Source organism: Muntiacus reevesi, chromosome 6 (assembly GCF_963930625.1).
Source record: "Muntiacus reevesi chromosome 6, mMunRee1.1, whole genome shotgun sequence".
NCBI classification, from domain to species: Eukaryota; Metazoa; Chordata; class Mammalia; order Artiodactyla; family Cervidae; genus Muntiacus; species Muntiacus reevesi.
Genome location: NC_089254.1, coordinates 60,429,399 through 60,448,829, shown reverse-complemented (window position 1 = coordinate 60,448,829; position 19,431 = coordinate 60,429,399). Strand labels below are relative to the sequence as shown.

At 39.7% G+C, this 19,431-nt stretch overlaps 1 protein-coding gene across 4 annotated transcripts in view; it reads left to right on the top strand.

The window, feature by feature from the left end:
- Positions 1-1,397: 1,397 nt before the first annotated feature.
- Positions 1,398-19,431, top strand: part of BBS9 (Bardet-Biedl syndrome 9) — a 440,246-nt gene continuing 422,212 nt past the window's right edge. For all 4 annotated transcript variants that reach the window (XM_065939388.1, XM_065939386.1, XM_065939387.1 and 1 more), the window contains exon 1: positions 1,398-2,128. The gene's annotated coding sequence lies outside the window, so the exon portion shown is untranslated. The remainder of the gene's footprint in view (positions 2,129-19,431) is intronic.

Sequence of the window (19,431 nt, the reverse complement as noted above, 5' to 3'; positions counted from 1 at the left end):
AAATACTTGCCAAAATATTCAAACTGTTAATAACACAAAACGTGAAGAACTTCTTCAGATTTATTCAGGAAAATACAAACACACAGAAGCCATGCATAGACATCTGAAATTATACTGACATATGCCCTGGAACTTGGAAATTATCTTTTCCTCTAACAATGAAACCAATAAGAATTGTTGAATGAATGTAGATTTAGCCATTCATGTGTAACTGATCATGACCTAATGGGGCCTTCCCAGGATAGCTTTCTCCCCAATACCTCTGCCAAAGCTCCTGTTTGAAGTACTCAGATAATAGTATCTTAAGCATATTTCCTGAGTTTTTCTTTTTTTTCCCTGAGTTATTCAGATGCTAAAAACTGCCACAAAATGGAAGAAATTAACTACTTGATTATCATGAGCCCGAGTCCCCATTGCACCGGAGTTGATCACATACCTTGGGACACCTCCCCACAACTTTGCCTTTAAAATTGCGTTTTGCTGAAACATTTTGAGGCATACAGGGGTTTTTTTGTTTTATCTTTTTTTTAAGCATCTTTGCCCCATTCTTCTTGAAAAGCGTTGTAATAAAAACTTTCTCTGCTCTGAGCTCTTACATTTGGGTTTGGCCTATCTGCTTGCACTGCAGGACACCCGGGTTCAATCCCTGGGTCTGAAAGATCCTCTGGAGAAGGAAATGGCAACCCACTCCAATATTCTTGCCTGGGAAATCCCATCTACAGATGAACCTGGCAGGGTACAGCTCATGGGGTCACAAACAGTTGGACACGTGCTAAAGGCACACACACTTGCATTCCGAGACAATGGAAGTTATCTGGGCCAATGAGTGACTATATGATGCCTTTTAAGACATTCAAATACAGTCAAGAAAAATGACATAGGCTTTGGAAGCTGTGATTTACAAACAAAGGAAATGTAATCGCGTTGCAGGAAGAAGTTGGTCTGCAGAATCAAGAAGAGGAGAACCAAGGAAAGAAATCAGGTAGTGTTTTTCCAGGGTTGTTATCGAGCAGAAAATTCTGGGGAGTTCCAGAACACGCACAGTACATATTCCTTCCTTTTTAAGGTGAACATGTACTGGGCCAGCAGCACCCCAGCCACCAGGGCGCACGCACTTGCGCTCACCCTCGCCACTGCTGCTTCTTCCATGGACCCGGCCTCCTGCGCCTACCAGTTCAAGAGAAGAGGTCGCTGGGGGGCCAGGGCCTCTGATGCTCCGGCCCTGAAACCTACTGGGACCCCGCCCCCAGCCCCACCTCGCCCCGCCCCCCGCCGCACCCGAGCCCCTCCGCACCCGAGCCCCTCCGCACCCGAGCCCCGCCCTAGCCACGCCTCCGGGGAAAGCCCCACCCTCGGGCGGCGGGGACGGAGCCTGGTTTGGGGGGCGTGGCTTCGTCCGCGCCAGAGGCGGGAGGCGGATTTCCTCAGAACCCGCGTCCAAGTCTGTCTGAGAACAGAAAACGGGAACCGAATTAATTCTGTTTCACCGCTAACGAGGAGTAGGCAATGGTTCGCTCCAGCTCCGCCCAGTAGAAATTTGATTCCAACAATCAGGAAAAATTCTCCGTCTTCCGTGCTCTGGAGACACTCAGGACTACAACCCCCAGAAGGCATTGGGACTCAGCGATCTGACTTGCGCAGAAGCGTTCGTTGTAAAGTGCTATGACAACAGGGCGAAGATGGCTTGGAGTTAGGCTTGAATCGGGAGGTGTCCCTTCCGCCGCTGCGGTCCTTTTTCTGCTGCATCCCACTCACTGCCTCCTTCATCATTTCCTCCTCTTTGTGAGCAGCATTACTTTCCTCTGTTCTCTCCTGCCTGATCTCTGCCACGGGACTGATGCCGTTTTTCCTGCTCGTCTCTGAGGGTGACAGAGAGAGGATGCGGGAGAGCTACCTGATGGGATCACTCCAACTCCGTGGAACTGGTGGTGCTACCTGGTGAGACGCTCTCTTTGCCTGAGTCGTGGGACAAGTTGGATCAGGAGAACGAGAAGGAGCAGTAAGGATTGCTTTTCTCTGCGACGTCCGATCTTGCTCGTCGTTCCAGCCCTGGGACCCTGGCAGACATTCTTAAAGGGAAATCTGTAGAGACCGCGAAGGACGGTGGGGCAGGACCCACCTGATTCAGGTAAGAAAGTATGTCTAGAATTAAACATCGGATTCATGAATGCCCTTTCCGTGTTTTATTTATATATATATATATATATATATATATATATATATATTTGATCAGATTGATTCTCTGATGCCATGTAATGGCTTTGGGAGATAGAGGATAACAGGTTTCTTATGGAATATGTTTGCATTCAAAAGAAAACAACCAGAACAATGTGTGTGTGTGTGTGTGTGTGACCCTGTGAACATGTCGAGAAAGGGTGATACGAATTTTTTAAGATTCCATTCAGGAGTGTCACATGGTGCACAAGCATTCTCCTGTGACACTTCAACAAGTCTCCTGAACAAATAGTCAAAGCAGTTCCCAGCCTGTGACTGAAGTAGGATGCATGTACTAATACCCCTTAATTCCTTCTTGCAGTAGGATTATTCCTTCTCCTCCCTTTACATTGCAGACCACAGCAGTTTAGATGAACTGAGGTGAACTCTCTCTCTTCCCCAGTTCAATGCCCTGCAATTGACTCCAATTTTAAGGATCTTTCCCGCCTGCCTGCCCGCCCCACATCCAGCTCACTTTTACTTTAAAAATGAAACCATACTACAGACATCCACAAGTTGAGGATGCTGGAGGGAAAAGGATGAGTCTTAGCTAAAGTCTGTGAGTATTCAGAGAGGGAGAACTTTTTCTAACCTCTTTCCGTATTTGCTGCAAATACGTAAAGAGAGTATTTGTTGAAGATTTTTTGGTGAATAGATTGAAATATTATTTAGAATAATATATAAAAGAAACTTTGTAAATTCTGCAAATGATTTACAAGTTATAAGTTTAAGGAATTTTTCATTTTGTGTAATTATGAGTAATTGTTCTTAAATTACAACCACACACTTACGTTTTCGGTGAGACTTCTGGATGGAAACCTTCTTTGAAGGGGCAAAAAAAAATCCAGTATCAATAGGATATAGTAATTTTTAAAGCTTTGCAACTTTTGAAGTTTGTAGCAAATCTTATCCCTCAGGATAAGGAATTTCTCAAAAATCATTGAAATACAAAGCATTCTTGCTGATTAATGAAAAGTTACTGTCATTCTTTTCAACTTCAGTTTAAATCTTCGTTCCAGAGGGGACGTTCGCATTCACATTTGTAGTTTTGTCTTGCTCAGAACAAATCATAACCACCACCAGCACTACTGTTATTACTACTGCAAGGTTACTACTGACTCTTATCTGACATTTATTGAGTGCTTCCTACGGATTGGGCGGTGGCCTAAGTAGTTACATGTATTAGGCTATTTTATTCTCCCATCTTCCCAGAACAACTGGGAATCTAGAGGAAGAGGAACTTGTCTAAGTTCATACAGTTGAGGTCTGTCCAACTCCCTCTCCTGTGCTCTTTCATCTTTGTGGCTTTTATTAAAATTTTAGCATTGAGTCTGTAATATTGTCTTCAAAAGCAACATTCTTCTAACTCTGTGCATTTGTCATCTTGCCTGGACTGGAAGACCTGACCAATGTTTTCCAAAATTCGAGGCAGCACTAGGATGACCTGGAGAAAATAAAGCTCCTGAAATGAAAAGCAACAGTGTCAATGTCTTAGCCTCCTAATTTCAGCATCTGCCATCTCACCCACGTGTTCCTTCCAGAAGATTCTTGGGGTTATTATTGCCACAGCTGTTCATCTAGCCATCCTTCCATATTTTAGAACTAAGCAAATGAGGTATTAAAACACCCACGTCTTGAATGAAAACTAAATCTGAGTAAACTTGGTGTGGGAGATAACATATATATAAGTATTAAAAACAAAAAAGAAAGTGAGAAGCGTGGAAGAGAAATTTCTGGAGGTTAAGGGATAAAGAGATGAGTTCTTGTTTAATGTTCTATTAAGGTCTAAGAGATCAGTCTTTTGTGGCTATTTATAATATACATCTGTTAAAACCTTCTAATTATTGTTTTCTAATCATCCTTTAAAATTTTAACTAAATATGGGAGATACTTTCTTGAAGTCTGAACTCAACAGTGATTAGAATTAATGTTAACAGAGCTTTTTAATTGTGAGGTGGCTGCCCTTTTTTATAAGTAAATAGCCTGGTTTTGGGTGTTACTTCCAACTTCTTGCTATTGATAGTTGTGATCACTTGGGCAGGTTTCTTAACCTCTCTTTGTTCAAGAATACCTATAAAATAGTATCTATGGTTTACTTTGTAGTTTTGTTGTGAAGATTAGAATACTTGCAAATCACTTACAATGGTACCTGGGGCCTTGGTAAATGCTTAGTAAATGTTAGCTATTATTTTCTTTTCTAGTGAAGGGAGATGGTAGCCATGACAAACCTGATATTTGGTTTTTATTTTACATTTATTTAAAAACAGAAAAGGGCTTCCCTGATAACTCAATGGGTAAAGAATCCGCCTACAATGCAGGATACAAAGGAGATGCAGGTTCTATCCCTGGGTCAGGAATATTCCCTGGAGGAGGAAAATGGCAGCCCATTCAAAAATTCTAGCCTGAAGAATCTTGTGGACAGATGAGCCTGGTGGGCTACAGTCTAGAGGGTCGCAAAGAGTCGAACACGACTAAGTGACTAAGCACAACAGGCAAAAAATAGAAAATCATTAAGGAGCTGGAAATCAACACTGAATGAAGAGGGGATAAAATGCAAATTCTTATTTCTTACTTTTATTGAAGACAATTAATTAAATAAAATTAAAATCAATTTATGCATATTGAACTTTTGTCATTTGGAATATTTTAAATTTGTTTTTGTAACAAAAAAAGCCAGATTTCATGGCTGAAAATGCCTTATTACCATTGTTCCTTCCTTCTTCCTTTCCTGCCAGTAATAGACCTCTGCCATCCAACTGCTTACCTTAATATGTTAAAGTCAAGACCTGTATGTTTTTGAACTTGGAAAATGAATTAACATCTTATATGAGTTTTAATTTACGGTTAATTTTTTTCTCTCTCAATGGGGTAGGATGTCCTTCTAGGAGAAAGGGTAGAATTTATTTTGCTAATCTTCTGAATTTAATTTGCCAACCTATTGTTGTTCTGATAGAGTGGTAAATGTGGCCAAAATACAGGAGTATCCTACTTTTAAAAGGGTGAAACTTTGGGACTTCCTTTTGATCTAGTGACCAGGACTCCACGCTCCCAATGCAGGAGGCCTGGGTTCAATCCCTGGTCAGGGAACTAGATCCCACACGCTGCAAGTAAAGATCCCACATGCTGCAGTGAAGTTCAAAGATCCTATGTGCCCCAAGTAAGATCCAGTGCACCAAAAAAAAAATAAAACATTTTAGAAAATGAAAAATAAAAATAAAGGTACTTAATTATTAAAAAGAGTAAAATATTATTTTATTATTTTCTATTTTGGGAAATTTTAAACATAAACAAAAACATAAATAATAGTAAAGCAATCCCCCATATGTTCATCACTATTTACTCTTTAAAAAATAGCAGCTTTATTGAAATATAATGCACATGCCATACAATTAAACTATTTAATGTATACAATTCAGTTTTTTTCATCTGTTCACAGATGTGGGCAACCATCAGTTGCACGAGAGTAAATCTTAGAATATTTTTATCACCTCAGAAAGAAACCTTATACCGTGTACTTATAACTTTCCTGTCTTCTCCTCTCCTGCAAACCTGAGAAACCACCAACTTACTTTGTCTCTATGGATTTGTGTATTCTGTACATTTTATATAAATGGAATCATATAATATGTTGTCTTTTGTGATTGGCTGCTTTCTCTTGAAGTAATGTTTTCAAGTTTCATCTGTGTTGCAGCATATGTTAGTTACTTCATTCCTTTCGTCATTGACTGATATTCACTGCTTGGCTATGCTACTTTGTGTTTATATATTCATTAATTGGTAGGCAATTGGGTCATTTCCACCTTTTGGGTATCATGAGTAAGGCTTCTATAAGCATGAGTTTATTTCTGGACTCTCAGTTCTTTTTCATTTGTCTATGTCTACTCATATGCCAGCTCCATACTGTCCTGATTCCTGTTGCTTTGTAGTAATTTTTGTAATGGGAGAAATATGAGTTCTCCAATTTTGTTCTTCTTTTAAAAGATTTTTTTGGCCATTCTGAGTCCCTGGTAATTCTATAAGAATTTCAGCAGAAGCCTGTCAATTTATACAAAGAAGCCATGGAAATCTGGTATGGATTGCATTGAATGTGGAGATCAACTAGGGAAGTATTGCCATCTTAATAACGTTAAGGCTTCAGAACCATCAACATGGTGTGTTTTCCTGTTTAGATCTTCTATTTCTTTTGACTATATTTTGTAGTTTTCAGAGTATATATTTTATATATCTTTTGTTACTTTTATTCCCAAGTGTTTAATTCTTTGGATGATATTGTAAATGCAGTTGTTTCTTATTTTTGGATTGTCCATTGCCAGTACATAGAAATGCAGTTGATTTCTGTATGTTGATCTTGTATCCTTCAACCTTGGTGAATTGTTTATTAGCTCTAATAGTTTTTGTTTGTTTGTTTGTTTTTACTGAATTCTTGAGGATTTTCTATATACAAGTTCATGTCATCTGTGAGTAAAGGTAGTTTTACTTCTTCCTTTCCAATCTGGAAGCCTTTAATTTTTTCCCACTTAATTGGCTAATTTTCAGCCTCCAGTATAATAGTCAAATGAAGTGGTTAAGAAGGACATCCTAGACTTGTGTCTGATATTAGGTAGAAAGCATCCAGTCATTCACCATTAAGTATGGTATAAACTATGAGTTTTGCATGTAAGTGTTCTCTTTCTGTTTGACGAAGTTCCTTTCTATTCCTAGTATGTTGAAAACATAGGTGCTAATAATCAATAAACAATCTATAATAAGAATAGAATAGCTTTATTTGAGTCAGCCTGAGGGCCACAGCCTGGGAGACACAGATTCAAGAACAAGATTTATACAACTTTATAACCACAAAGTTACATAAGTTGTTTGTCGAGAATTAGGACTGGAACTTGAAAGGATGCTTATTAAGCTAGGATTTATTGGGGTTTGAAATAGTTGCATAGTTATGAGGAAAGACTTTTGAGATTATAAGGTAGCTGTTAGCAGATATTGTTTTGAAAACTGCTGCATGTATCTTTGAGTTTGATACAGTTCAGATAATCTAAGTTCTCAGTGATGCAGTAACATGAATAAAATACATCCACTATGGCCATCTGGCTCCATTTTGGATGTCTGAATCACAGTTACTCCATTTTGATTTTTAAATGCACTCTTTTCTTTAATGGTTCAAGCAGATGTACCATGCATATTTGACAGGCTGTAAGACAGACTATTTGACAGGCTGCTCTAGTTCATGTAAAGTTTAAATTAAATTATATATAAACCAGAATGACTTCCCCATATCTCATATGTGAAAATTTCTTCCATCAAGAGTTTTTACAATTGAAGAGTTTTGGATTTGGCAAATGCTTTTTCTGACTCTGTTGATATTGTCAGGCGAGTGTATTCTCTGGTTCTGTCTTGTCACAACAAAGATTTGGAATGATGGACATTAAAGCCCTCAGCGCATCACAGCTCTTGGGTCTTGGACAGACCGTGTTATAGCTCTCAGGTCTCCAACAGACCGTGTTAATAGCTCTTAGACAAATCAGTGTTACAGCTCCGTGTTACAGCTCTATTTTATTTAGAAAATAGCAGGAGAATCCATCCTCAAGGCGTAATGGCATGCCGACCCAACAATGCGAAGAAAAGAGAATGGGGGAGCGCGCCAGCGCACAGGAGAGGGAGGGAGAGAGAGCGAGAGCGCTTTGGTTCCTCTTTTTATTTGTCTTTTCCTACGCCCTGGGCCTGCTCTATGTAAATTGGGCTAGCTGGGAGTGCTGTTTCTTCTACCTGAGGTCCTCACTCTGGTCCTCGGATCTTCCTTTGTTCTATTTTCATGGGCTTTTCCCTTCCTTGTCTTTAAAAAGCGACCGCCATTTTGGACTCCTGTTTCCTATTCTAACTACCTAACAATATGATACGGGCGTTTTTTACTTTTACTTTACTGGTTTGGTATATTTTCTTAATTAATTTTGGGTGTTAAAAACTAACATCGCATTCCTGGGGGTAAATTACACTTGGCCATGGTGTGTAATTCTAATAATATATTGTTTGATTCACATTGCTGGGGTTGTGTTGAAGATTTTTACATACACATTTGTAAGAGACACTGGTCTATAGTTTTCTTTTCTTGTATTTGTCTAGTTTTGTTATCAATGTAACACTAGCTTCATAGAATGAGTTGGGAAGTGATCCCTCCTCTTTTATTTTTGGAGAGATTAGTGAACAATTGGTGTTAATTTTTAAAAAACCTTTGGGGGAATTTACCGACTGAGCCTAGTCTTTCCTCCCTTTCTTTCTTTGAGCCTGGTCTTTTTTTGTAGCTGGTTTTTTTGATTACTACTTCAGTCTTTCTACTTTTTATAAGTCTGTTTAGATTTTCAATTTCTTCTGTAGTCAGCACAGATAGGTGGCAGCAGGACAAATAATGCTGACGTCCTGCCCCTCCTGGGAAAATGGTTTTCTGATTGGGAGCTGTGGGAAGAGGGTTCTTGGCCGTACCAGTCTGGCATGCAATACTGTCTTGCTGAACTAGGACATGGAGGAGGGAGTGTTAGTTTAAATATTACAGACTCTTACTGTTCTTACTGAGTTTTAGATTTTTAGTGTTTCTTTATTTGCTGCAAGCTCCTAGGACAACTTCCAGAGATTTTAAATGATTATTTAAAAAAATAATTTTCCGAGTTTCACTGGGAAGTGGGCCCATGGAATTTCTCACATGTCATGCCGAAAGTGGAATTCTCTGAAACTTTAAGTTGTAGAACATGTGGTTGTGGGAGAAATACCTATATTATCACAAGATTTCATCAGAGTTTCATTAGATATCAATGTGCTCTGGAGTCTGTAAGACTTATATTTAAGAGCAAGTAGGTGATGCTAGTGGTGAAGAACCTCCCTGCCAATGCAGGAGATGCAAAGAGATGTGGGTTTGATCCCTGAGTTAGAAAGGTTGCCTGGAGGAGGGCATGGCAACCCACTCCAGTATTCTTGCCTGGAGACTCCCTATGGACAGAGGAGCCTGGTGGGCTACAGTCCATAGGGTTCCAGAGTCGGACACAACTGAAATGACTGAGTGAGCAATAAAAATGATTATGTATAAGCTTATTAGGAACACAGCTGATATGTGCAAAGGGAAATTTTTCGTAGGTGTGTTTTATTTTTCAAGCCAAAAGATTAGCTTTTTTTTTTTTTTTTTTTGCAGATAAGCAGGGATATCTAGCAACCTAAGGTTGTTCAGACTTGCTGTCCAGTCTATGAAACCAAAGTGGAAAGGAATTCCCCTTTGAAATCTTTTGTTCTGCAGCCTAAGCTATCATGTAAAAATACAGCAATTTTTGAGAAAAGGAAATTAATGATGTAAAAATTTAACACAAATGAAGTTTTGTGTTTTCTTATTTTCTTGGGAGTGGCAGTGCACCTTTCTCTGCTTCTGCCTTTGAAATTGAAAAGAGAGGCACTGGGAGACATGCTACTGACCATCAGTCCAAATTGTTAGTTTCCCTATTGTTCATTAATTTCTAAAGATGTTAGACCTATTCAGCAGTTGATTGTCCACAATGGTAAGTGATAACACCTTGGTCATGGGTGAACCAGTGTGCTGAATTTTGATGTAATGTTAATTCATGTAGTTCTGTTATATATTAGGGCTTCCCAGGTGGCACAGTGTTAAAGAATACGACTGGCAAGCAGGAGACATGGGTTTGATCCCTGGGTGGGGAAGATCCTTTGGAAAAGGAAATGACAACCCACTCCAGTATTCTTGCCTGGAAAATTCCATGGACAGAGGAGCCTGGTGGGCTACAGTCCATGGGGTCACAGAGAGTCAGACACGACTGACTGTGCATGCTCCCTATGTATTAACTTATGTTTTGCCCTGGTATGAAGGTAAGTAAGTTGGTCTGAAATGAAGTAGCTGTGGTCTTGTGAAGAAGAGCCATTTGTTGGACCTAGGCTTAAAAATAACACCCCTCCCCCCTTTTAAAAATCACAACAAAGCAAAACAAAAAAACCCCTCTCTACTGACCCATGCTTTTTCAGTGTTTTGGATATTAAATTGTAGGCAGTGACAACCTAACAAGACCAGGTCTAGAGATCTGGAGAAGGTATGCAGAAATGCTTTTGCCATTAGCTCTGTAATTTAGATAGGGATCAAGACTATCCCCAAGGAAAAGAAATGCAAAAAAGCAAAATGGCTGTCTGAGGAGGCCTTACAAATAGCTGTGAAAAGAAGAGAAGTGAAAAGCCTAGGAGAAAAGGAAAGATATACCTATTTGAATGCAGAGTTCCAAAGAGTAGCAAGGAGAGATAAGAAAGCCTTCCTCAGTGCAAAGAAATAGAGGAAAACAATAGAATGGGAAAGACTAGAGATCTCTTCAAGAAAATTAGAGATACCAAAGGAACATTTCATGCAAAGATGGGCTCAATAAAGGACAGAAATGGCATGGACCTAACAGTAGCAGAAGATATTAAGAAGAGGTGGCAAGAATACACAGAAGAACTGTACAAAAAAAAATCTTCACGACCCAGATAATCACGATGGTGTGATCACTCACCTAGAGCCAGACATTCTGGAAAGTGAAGTCAAGTAGGCCTTAGGAAGCATCACTATGAACAAAGCTAGTGGAGGTGATGGAATTTCAGTTGAGCTACTTCAAATCCTGAAAGATGATGCTGTGAAAGTGCTACTCTCAATATGCCAGCAAATTTGGAAAATTCAACAGTGGCCACAGGACTGGAAAAGATCAGTTTTCATTCCAATCCCAAAGAAAGGTAATGCCAAGGAATGCTCAAACTACTGCACAATTGCACTCATCTCACATGCTAGTAAAGTAATGCTCAAAATTCTCCAAACCAGGATTCAGCAATACATGAACTGTGAACTTCCAGATGTTCGAACTGATTTTAGAAAAGGCAGAGGAACCAGAGATCAAATTGCCAACATCCATTGGATCATCGAAAAAGCAAGAGAGTTCCAGAAAAACATCTATTTCTGCTTTATTGACTATGCCAAAGCCTTTGACTGTGTGGATCACAACAAACTGTGGAAAATTCTTCAAGAGATGGGAATGACAGACCACCTGACCTGCCTCCTGAGAAATCTGTATGCAGGTCAGGAAGCAACAGTTAGAGCTGGACATGGAACAACAGACTGGTTCTAAATTGGGAAAGGAGTGTGTCAAGGCTGTATATTGTCACCCTGCTTATTTAACTTATATGCAGAGTACCTCATGAGAAATACTGGGTTGGATAAAGCATGAGCTAGAATCAAGATTGCCAGGAGAAATATCAGTAACCTCAGATATGCAGATAACACCACCCTTAGAGCAGAAAGTGAAGAAGAACTAAAGAGCCTCTTGATGAAAGTGAAAGAGGAGAGTGAAAAAGTTGGCTTAAAGCTCAACATTCAGAAAACTAAGATCATGGCATCTGGTCCTATCACTTCATGGCAAATAGATGAGGAAACAGTGGAAAGTGGCTGGCTTTATTTTTTGGGGCTCCAAAATCACTGCAGATGGTGATTGCAGCCATGAAATTAAAAGACACTTACTCTTTGGAAGCAAAGTTATGACCACCCTAGACCAACCTAGCTTATTAAAAAGCAGAGACATTATTTTGCCAACAAAGGTCCGTCTAGTCAAGGCTATGGTTTCTCCAGTAGTCATGTATGGATGTGAGAGTTGGACTGTAAAGAAAACTGAGTGCCGAAGAATTAATGCTTTTGAACTGTGGTGTTGGAGAAGACTCTTAAGAGTTCCTTGGACTGCAAGAAGATCCAACCAGTCCATTCTAAAGGAGATCAGTCCTGAGTATTCATTGGAAGGACTGATGTTGAAGCTGAAACTTCAATATTTTGGCCACCTGATGCAAAGAGCTGACTCATTTGAAAAGACCATGATGCTGGGAAAGATTGAAGGCAGGAGGAGAAGGGGACTACGGAGGATGAGATGGTTGGATGGCATCACTGACTCAATGGGCATAAGTTGGGTAAACTCTGGGAGTTGGTGATGGACAGGGAGACCTGGAGTACTCTGGTCCATGGGGTCGCAAAGAGTCCGACACAACTGAGCTAATGAACTGAACTGGACTTAAGGGAGTCATATACCTGTAGAATGAGAAGACTAGTTGACGGATCAGTACCTTCTAGCTGTGGAGGCTCTTGATTTTAAAAGTGAGTCTTTTTTTTCTGAACTTTCGAAAGATAACTAGTGGCAAGGGTCACAGGAAAAAGGAAGAGAAGTAGAAAACATGAGAAAACATCCACATAGGCTATCAGGTATCATTTCAACTAGTGGTTTTCAAACTTTAAGGTGCATGTGAATCACTTGGGGATGTTGTTTGGGGTGGAGTTGGGATTCTCAATTTTCACAATTTCATCTTGGGTGATGCTTACCTGCTAGTCCAGGGACTACACTTGGGGTAGCAAAGCTAAATAATCTAGAAAAGGAGGACTTTCAGAAGCTAATGAAGTGGTAGCTGACTAAGGAGAAATTGATTGAGCAGGAGAAACAGGAACAAACTAAATGTCGTACTTTGTTAATAAGAATAGATATTCAATTTTATGATAGAAGTCCATGAGAAATTACTGCTTGATGTAGAACAGTTCCATTTACACACAGTGTTGGAGAGGTAGTTTTTCATATTGGAGATTCCCCCCCCCCCACCTTTATTCTAGCAAGCTGAAAAAATTTGTTCACTAACAAAGGTTTTAAGGCCATGTTCACATAATAGGTATTTTCATCTGATGCAGTCATGTGTGTTTATAGTCACACTACAGGTAACATACACTTTTCGCCTTTCCTGATTATGCTTTTTGTCCTTTTAAGTAATAAGTCATAGTCATGACGATGACTATATTCTGACTGCTGTGAGACCTCCTAGTGAATCATTGAATAGTGTTGAATTGGGGTCGTATTCTGCCCTGGGCTGCAAGAGAATCATGTGTCTTTATTGTGGCAGTCCAATGGTACGATGTATTAAAATTTTCCAATGTATCTCGAGTATGTAATGGGAATACGTGGCATTTATTAAGTACTGTTACATCCTTCTCAAATTAAAAAATGCAATAAAAGTATAATATTCGTTTTGAATATTTGCTACGAGATTTGAAGTTTAGTCATCTGGCAATCTATGGTTTTACATAGTGCTGTTATTAATAACAGGTGATACAGATGGTTTTTCAGAAACTCTCCCACATGTTAAAACTCATGATAAGTTTATTTACCTGCTAGGTGTTTTTGCTTAACTTTCTTGAACACCTTGCCTTTACCTGACTACTTTCTTTTTTAACATGAAGAGAGGGCCTTACATGGACCTGTTGTTTCTTTAAAATTGTCACTTTGAAAGGATTTTATGATCACATAGAAGCTGCAAAAATAGTGGTTTCTCAGTGATAAAGTACAATTATCAAAGCCATTAAATTGACATTAGTACAATAAATATTGAGCTATGCCATGTAGGGCCATCCAAGACCATCATAGTAATACTGTTCTTTAAGAAAGATCTTTTTTGTACAATTCTGCTGTGTGTTCTTTCCATCTCTTCTTGATCTCTCCAGTGTCTACTAGGTCCCCATTGTTTCTGTCCTTTATTGTGCCCATCTTTGGGCAAGATGTTCCCTTGATATCTCCAATTTTCCTAAAGAACTCTCTAGTCTTTCCCCCAGTTACTGAAGAGATCAAGAAGAGACGGAAAGAATACATAGAAGAACTGTACAAAAAAGATCTTAGTGAATTGGATCACTACGATGCTGTGGTCACTCACCCAGAGCCAGACATTCTGGAGAGCGAAGTCAGGTGGATCTTAGGAGGCATTGCTGTTAATAAAGCTAGTGGATGCGATGGAATTCTAGTAGAACTATTCAAAACCCTAAAGGATGACACCATCAAGGTGCTGCATTCAATATGTCAACAAATCTGGAAGACCTAGTAGTGGCCACAGGACTGGAAAAGGTCAATCCTCTTCCCAATTCCCAAGAAGAGTAGTACTAAAGAATGTGCTAATCATCGGACAATTGCACTCATTTTCCATGCTATTAGGTCATGCTTAAAATCTTGCATGCTAGGCTTCAGCATTATGTGAACCAAGAACTTCCAGATGTCCAAGCTGGGTTTAGAAAAGGAAGAGAAACCAGAGATAAAATTGCCAACATTCGCTGGATCGTAGAGAAAGCTAGGAAAGTCCAAAAAAACACCTACCTCTGTTTGATTGACTACGCCAAAGCCTTTAACTGTGTGGATCATAATAAACTGAGGAAAGCTCTTAAAGAGATGAACCTACCAGAGCATCTTACCTCTCTCCTGATAAACCTGTATGTGGGTCAAGAGTCAACAATTAGAACCCTGCTTGGAACAATTGATTGGTTCAAGACTGAGAAAGGAGTATGGCAGGGCTGTCTGCCGTCACCCTGTTTGTTTAACCTATATGCTGAGCACATCATGAGAAATACCTGGCTGGATGAGTTACAAGCTGGAATCAAGATAGGTGGGAGAAACAGCAACAACCTCAGATAGGCAGAAAGCTAAGAAGAACTAAAGAGCCTCTTGATGAGGGAGAAGAAGGAGAGTGAAAGAGCCAGCTTAAAACTAAATATTAAAGAAAACTAAGATAATGGAATCTGGCTCCATTACTTCCTGGCAAATAGAAGGGCAAAAGGTGGAAGTAGTGACAGGTTTCCTCTTCTTGAGCTCTCAAATCACTGTGGATGGTGACTGCCGAAGGACTGACGCCTTTGAACTGTGGTGCTGGAGAAGACTTCTGAGAGTTTCTTGGACAGCAGGGAGATCAAACCAGTCAATCTTAAGGGAAATCAATCCTGAATACTCATTTGAAGAACTGATGTTGAAGCTGAAACTCCAGTATTTTGGTCATCTGAGAAAGGGACGACAGAGGATGAGATGGCTGGATGGCATCACCGACTTGATGGGCATGAGTTTGAGTAAGCTCCGGGAGTTTGTTATGGACAGGGAGGCCTGGTGTGTTGTGATTCATGGGGTCGCAAAGAGTCGGACACGACTGAGTGACTGAACTGAACTGAACTGAACTGATGTGAACAGCCGACTCATTGGAGAAGTCCTTGATGCTGGGAAAGATTGAGGACAGAAGGAGAAGAGGGCATCAGAAGATGAGATGGCTGGCTGGCATCACCAATGCAATGGGCAGACTTTGGGAGATGGGGGTGGGACAGGCATGCCTGGCGTGCTCCAGTCCATAGGGTCGCAAAGAGTTGGACATGACTGGGTGACTGAACAACAGCAACTATACTCTATTTAGTACTATAACTAAATTACAGATCTTATTTCAACCTCACCATGTTTTATATTACATACATACAGTTTTAAGAAATAAAATTTATGCCATGGAACCACAATCAAAGTCTGGTTCTAGAACTTTTTCATCACCTCAAAGAAATTCCTTTGCGTTAATCCTTTAAAGTCATACTCTTTCTTAACCTTGGTAACCACTGATCTGTTCTCCATCAGCTTAATTTTGTAATTTTGAAAATGTTATAGAAATGAAGTTATTTAAAATGCAACCTTTTTGTAAATCAACTATAATCCAATAAAAAGTTAAAAAGGTAGATAAGCAACAGGGATAAGTTGTACAGCACAGGGAATCATAATCATTATCTTGTAAAAGCATTTTTTTTGGGGGGGGGTGGGGGGTTGTGCTTGTAGCATGTGGAATCTTAGTTCCATGACCAGGGATCAAACTCCTGCCTCCTGCACTGGGAAGCACAGAGTCTTAACCACTGGATCACCAGGGAAATCCCTTTGTAATAACTCTTAGTGGAATATAATCTATAAAAATATTGACTCACTGTGCTATATACCTGAAACTAATTTAATATTGGAACTCACCTATACTTCAATAAAAAAATAATGAAGTAAAGGAAAGGGCAACCTCTTAGGACTTCCGGGCTTCCCTCAGATAGTTAAGAATCTTCCTGCAATCCTGGGGACCTGGGTTCAATCCCTGGGTCAGGAAGATCCCCTGAAGAAGGGAATGACAACCCACTCCAATATTTTTGCCTGGAGAATTCCATGGACAGAGGAGCCTGGTGGGGTACAGTCTATGAGGTCTCAAAGAAGAGGTCACAAAGAATAGGACGAGACTGAGCACACACACACACACACACAAAATATGGAAGCAACCTAAATGTCCATCAGTAGATAAATGGATAAAGAAGATGTAGGTTATACACTCTCTCTCTCTCTCACAGTGGAATACTACTCATTCATAAAAAGAATGAAATAATGCCATCTGAAGCAACATGCATGGACCTAGAGATTATCATGCTAAATGAAATGTCAGAGAAAGGCAAATATGATAGCACTTATATATGGAGTCTAAAATATGACACAAATGAACTTGCTTATGAAACAGAAACAGACTCACAGACATAGAAAACAAACTTATGGTTTGTTTTCTAAACTAAAGGGAAAGGGGAGGTGGGGGTAAAGATAAATTAGGAGGCTGAGATTAACAGATACATACTACTATATATAAGATAGATAAACAACAAGGTCCTACTGTATAGCACAGGGAACTATATTCAATAACCTGTACTGAACCATAATGGAAACTATACACACACACACACACACAGACACACAGACACACACACACACACAACTGAATCACTTTGCTATGCACCAGAAACTTAACACAACATTGTAAACTAAACTTCAGCAAAAAAGAGTGCTGCTCCACCAAAAACAATTCCATTGTAGGTATGTACTAAATTTTGGTGATCCACTTACCTGCCAATTGTCAGGTGGTTTGTTTCTACCTTTGGCTCTTGTGAATAATGCTGCTATAAACATATGTGTGTCTACATGCTTAGTCACTTCAGTCATGTCCAACTCTTTGTGACCCTATGGATGTAGCCCACCAGGCTCCTCTGTCCATGGGATTCTCCAGACAAGAATACTGGAGTGGGTTGCCATGCCCTCCTCCAGGGGATCTTCCCTGTCCAGGGATTGGACCTGCATCTCTTAGGTGCCCTGCATTGCAGGTGGATTCTTTACCACTGAGCCATGGACATGGTTGTACAAATATCTCTTTGGGAACTAACTTTCAGTTCATTTGGCTGTATTCCCAGAAGGAATTGCTGGATCAAATGGTAATTTCAATTTTTAATTTTTTGAGAAAACACCATACTGTTTTCACAGTGGCAGCATCATTTTACATTCTTACCAACAGTGCACAAGGGTTTGAATACTCTACATCATTGCTAACACTTATTATTTTTGGTAATAGCCATCCTAATGGATGTGAGGTAGTATCTCATTGTGGTTTTGGCTTGCATATCTCTAATGATTAGTGATGTTGAGTGTTGTTTCAGATACTTGTCCATTTGTGTATCTTATTTAGATAAATGTCTCCTCAACTCCTTTGCCCATTTAAATTTTGTTTTTGAATTGTGTATCATGACTCTTTTCAAATACATGATTTGCAAATGCTTTCTCCTATTTTGTAGGTTGACTCTACTGTATTTTTATTCAGTCCTCACATACCATTCTTGCCTTTATTTTATATTAACAAATGAGGAAGCCAAAGTATAGGAAGATTCAGTAACTTTTAGTAACCTGCATCTGGTTGCCTGGTTACTATATGGTAGAGCAGGGATTCAAACTCATACCAACTGCCTCCAGAGGCTGTACTTTTCACCACCGTATTATGGTAAGCTAAATTCTTAGTCAATTCTATGAATACAAGTAATCTTGATTTCTGTTATTATCCTGTGTGGAAAGCCTACTGAAAGAAGCAGATTGATCTACCTTTTAAAAACTGTATGGTGATCCTCATTATTTGCATATTCTATATTTGTGAGTTTTCCTGCTCACCAAAATGTTTTGTAATCCCAAATCAATATCCGTAGTGCTTTCGTGGTCATTCATGCTTATAGGCAGAGTGGCAAAAAATCTGAGTCACTTGATGTGGATATTCCCAGCTGATGTCAAATACAGCAACTCTCTGCCTTCTTGTTGTCTTCTTTCAGCTCTCATTTTTCTTTGTAGTCTACTTAGCGCCTACATAGTCTACTTTTTCCATCTCTGTGGTTTGGGGTTTTTGTGTGTGTGTGTGTGTGTGTGTGTGTGTGTGTGTGTGTGTGTGAGATATTGCTATTTAAAATTGTCCCCCAGAGTAGTGCTAAAGTACTGTCTAATGTTCCTAAGTGCAAGAAGGCTGTGATGTACTCTATGGAGAAAATACATCTACTATATAAATTTTCTTCAATATGAATTGCAGTGTTGTTGGTCATTGAGTTCAATGTTAATGCACCAGCAGTATATAAAATAAACTATCTTTAAACAGAAACACACAAGAAACAAAATTATGTATTGATTGGTTGCTGAAAATGCTGTGCATAGAAGCTTGCATGACTCTAACCCTCTATTTCCTCTAGAAGCAATGGTTCAGTGTTTGCAAATTCAATGTTTGCTGCCACCTTATAGAACAGAGCTTCTTTGAATAAAAAGAGGTGACTGCTTATCCTAACTATCATTTAAATCAGTGAATCTTGAAGGAAAGCTTAATTTATGTTAGATAAATAAATTCTCATAGAATCCCAAGGTGGGTATGTGATGTGTGTGCTTAGTCACTCAGTCATGTCTGACTCTTTGTGACCCCATGGACCATATAGCCTGACAGGCTTCTCTGTCCATGGAATTCTCGAGGCAAGAATAGTGGAGTGGGTTGCCTTTCCCTTCTTCAGGGATCTGCCATACCCAGGGACTGAACCTGGATCTTCTGCATTGCAGGCAGATTCTTTACCATCTGATCCACTTGGGAAGCCCCTCTGTGGTTTGTCCTGTCATGTAAAAGGTCTCGTGTGCTTTCCCATGCACCACATCTGTAGCCCAGTGGTATGGCTGGTGTATCCTCATTTTAGACGAGGAATCAGAGTGCAAAGGGGTTATGTGAGTTGCCTGAGGACACACAGGTAATTAGTGCTATAAACAGACCTACAGCCCACAGTTCCTAGTTGTTTTTTGGTGTGAATTTCCTCTCCCATCTTCCTTTCTACAGTTAGGGGAAAGAGAGTGAATGCTTCTTGAGTACTTGTAATGTACCCCTTCTGGTATTAGTCATTGATGCATTCGATCTCATTTGCTCTTCTTAGCAACTCTTTGTGACAGGAGATGCTACAGTCTTTCTAGTGACCAAACTGAAGGGAAATTAGGTGTTTTGTCTAGGAATTATGTGCTGACCGGTGCTGGTAGAATTTGGATCTTGATCCTTCAA